The sequence below is a fragment of the Miscanthus floridulus genome, chromosome 16 (assembly GCF_019320115.1).
Source record: "Miscanthus floridulus cultivar M001 chromosome 16, ASM1932011v1, whole genome shotgun sequence".
NCBI classification, from domain to species: domain Eukaryota; kingdom Viridiplantae; phylum Streptophyta; class Magnoliopsida; order Poales; family Poaceae; genus Miscanthus; species Miscanthus floridulus.
In genome coordinates this window covers 96,156,486-96,159,975 of record NC_089595.1, presented here as the reverse complement: position 1 = coordinate 96,159,975, position 3,490 = coordinate 96,156,486, and the positions used below count along the sequence as shown (strand labels likewise).

Sequence of the window (3,490 nt, the reverse complement as noted above, 5' to 3'; positions counted from 1 at the left end):
GGAACGCTAGTTTTGCATACTTGGTTGCCACCGTGTCTGTTCAGTGCAAGGGCCTCATTCTTGTGCGCGCTGCCTCTGTTGGACGCGGCTGCCGCCACCTTGCCGTCGCCTTCGTGTGCCTGCTGCCGGTGGTCCATCGTGTCCATGCCTATCTTCATGGTCCTCTTGTCCGCCTTCGTCATCGACGCCGAGCATAGGACCAATGCTCCGGTGGCGCTGAGTTCGAGCTGTGATGCCGGTGGGCGCCTCACGACCGTGTGACGCATTCGACGCGGCGGCGGCGGTGGCCAAGGTGGAGCTCCACACGGGGGTTCGAACCATTGCTGTGACGAAACCGAACACTTTCGCGGGGGTCTACAAGGTCCATCTCAACCGCCCGGCGCAGTGCAAAGCGCTGACCCCAGCCGCCTTCACGGTTCACGGAGATCATGCACGCCATGCCATGTCGCTCTCGCTCCTGAACTCCGCCCTCTCCACGCGCGTCGTACCGCGAGCCCGCATAGCTGCACTTTTGCGCGGGCATCGAGCTCAGGGAGCTAGCTGGGGACCCACTAGCTACGGGCTACCACCTCCGCTGGGGGCACCGACCCTGCGGACGCTGTGGAGGGGCTCAGCCTCACAGTCCTGGAGATGCAGGCCGCGACACTCACGACCATCGAGCGGTGCCGGAAGCACATCATCGCGGCGGTGCACGGTGCCTGCGACGGGGACGTTGTGGCGGCATGCGACATCATCAGGTGCTACTCCACCTCCAGGGATGCCACGTTCGTGCTCAAGGAGTTATTAGATATGGCCATCGTCGCCGACGCGCGTTGCAGCGCCTCCCGTGGATCGTCAGATATGGGCAGACGTGGTGCTGTACTCACCGTACATGTACGTGGAGAAGCCCCAGACGCAGAGCACCGTGGCCACGGCCTTCTCCCATCCGAACGGGTCGCGGAGCACGAGCACGCCGCCGATCACGTTGGTGGTCAGCACGGCGGCCATGCACACGCCACTGTGCAGCGACGACGTCAGGTACACCATCCCCTCGGTGCCCATAAGTACAAGGAGCTGTAGGAGAAGAGCAGGTTGTTCACGCCCATAAGTACGCCGATGACTATGCACGCGGCCAGCAGCCGCCGCGTGAACCACACGAATGGCTGGGGCTGGGAGGCGGACCGCCGGCATAGACGGGCACGAGCAGAACTGGGAACCTGACCGACTGCACCAGCGTGGCCACGGCCCACCCACCGATCACGCCTGCCCTGCGCGAAGTAGTAGTACCAAGACAGCAGGCTGGATGCCACGGAGCCACCGAGAAGTGCGGCGTAGTTGGCGCACAGCACCAGCAGCAGACGCAGGGCCGACTCGTCGCGCCATTATTGGCCGTGGCGTCCGTCGATGGCGCCGTCATGTTGAGTAGTGGGGCCAAGGTGGTGGTGGCTGGCGCGCACAAGAATGTGGGCCTTGCACTGAGAAGACACGGTGGCAACCACGTGTGCAAAACAGGCATTCCAAAACCAGTTTGGACCTCTGGTGATACGTTTAGCAAGTTTAGTGACCCGGAAATCTGGTTTTAGGAGTACATGGACCTATTTAAGAACACGTGACAAGTTCAAGGACCTCCAGTGGATTTCACTCCCAAAAATTCTACCAAAAATAGACTAAAAGACCGTTAAACTCGCAACATTGTGATTTTTCAATCTGATATCCATTTTTGGCAACATTTGTAAATTATGCCGCTCTGATTCTGTTCCAGAGGGCATCCAAGTTGAACAAACCAAGTAGTAACCTCCATTTTTACTGTGTGACAATATTGTTTCAGTCCCCAAGCTACAAAGTGGGCACGAACTGTTATGTCGCCACCCTTTCCTCCGAGGATTATCCACTGTTAAAATCTTATTGTGCAACAAGGTCCATGCAAAGAATCTGGCCTTTGGTTCTGCCTTGGTTCGCCAAATCGGACTGATCCTCATCCTACTGAAACTGCCCATAAATCAGATAAGATACGGACTTTTGGGTGTGTATTCGCCAATGCCCAACGCCAAACAATTTTGTCACAAGCAGGCCACTAAAAAATTCATGCAGCAAGAGGAGTATTTCTGTAGCATTTAGCTAATGGTAACTTGCTTAGCTGGGTTAACCTGAGCAAGAGGAGACATGAATTTGATCCTAACTATCTGTTTTCCGTTGCTGAAAATAAAAAAAGGGCGTACCCAGTGCAGAGAGCTCCCGCTTTGTGCGGGGTCTGGGGAAATGTGTCAGTGGCAAGCCTTACCCTCGCCTGTGCAATGCGAGGAGACCGCGACTCGAACCCGGGACCTTCCGGTCACAGGCGGTAAGACTCTACCGCTTGCATCAGACCCGGGACCTTTCTGTTGCTGAAAATGAAAATGATTTTTTCAGGGACAGTTCAGATAAAATGTAGTGCAAATATTTCCCTGGATGGCTTGGCACGATAGAATTCAGATGCTTAACAATTGAGGAAAAGAAGGAAGAATTAGTTTATCATCTTTCTTCTTCTTCCTTTCTTTTATTTTTTTGCTGTAGTGTTATTGTGTTGGGTGAGAAACTGAGAAATAGCCTAGGATGGTAGGAATATACCAACATCAACTATGGTCCGTCCAGGACCAATTTTTGGGAGCTGCAGTGGGAAGTTATACGTTAGCTGGAGTGGGCTGGGCTTTGTCGGAAATAAGAAATGATCTAGTTTTCTAACAGAGTGCTAAAGTCACCTAAACAAGCTGCTTACAAAGCTTTCGGATTTGTCAATCACTGGCAGCTGCTGGCGAGGAATAGGGGAGAAGAACATGCTGGAGGAACTCCTGAGGAAGCTGAAGAAAAGCCTAACAGATTGGTGAAGCGTGTCTGAGAGGGGAGCCGTGCAACAGGAATAGCCTCTCCTGTTGGTCTCTGATATGTCCTATCCTACTATTGTTAAGGTCGTTGTCTTTCACTAGTTGTTCCGTGGCGTCTCTGGCTTTAGGGAGGAGGGACCGTTCTCTGGTTCTAGACTTGTAGTATACTAGTATGGTGGTGCGCGCATTCGCGCGTCCGTGGAAACCATCTTTTAGTGTGGTTGTGCCTTCACACTTTGGGCATCTGTAGGTACCATCTAGGAAAACTGGAAGTGGAATTGTAAAATAAAATCAGAGAGAAGGAAGGGTTTCATGCAAAATCAAGGGAGAGAAAAAGGAGACAAGATCTTAGAACCAAACCAGGTAACAGGACGCAAACAATTGAACATGAAAGTAGCAAGGAACAGAGACTACATGGCATGGGGAGGACCTGAAAGTAGCAGTTGGACATGAAAGTAGCAATGAACACCGAAGATTAGTTGTAGACCATAAAACTGGACATGGAAATTTTTCGTGCGTAGCATAAAACTGGGCGTGGGAATTTTACTTTGTTTCGCACTCAACTCACCAACAACTATGAAATTTCTAGGCCAAAGCGTAACCGAAGCAAACGATGCAATCATAAATTACGTTCGATATTTATCTAGGCT

General features: G+C 52.3%; 1 pseudogene; it reads left to right on the top strand.

Annotated features, from left to right (window-relative positions):
* Positions 1-232: 232 nt before the first annotated feature.
* LOC136511068 (delta(3,5)-Delta(2,4)-dienoyl-CoA isomerase, peroxisomal-like) lies at positions 233-2,444 on the top strand (annotated as a pseudogene).
* Positions 2,445-3,490: the final 1,046 nt, after the last annotated feature.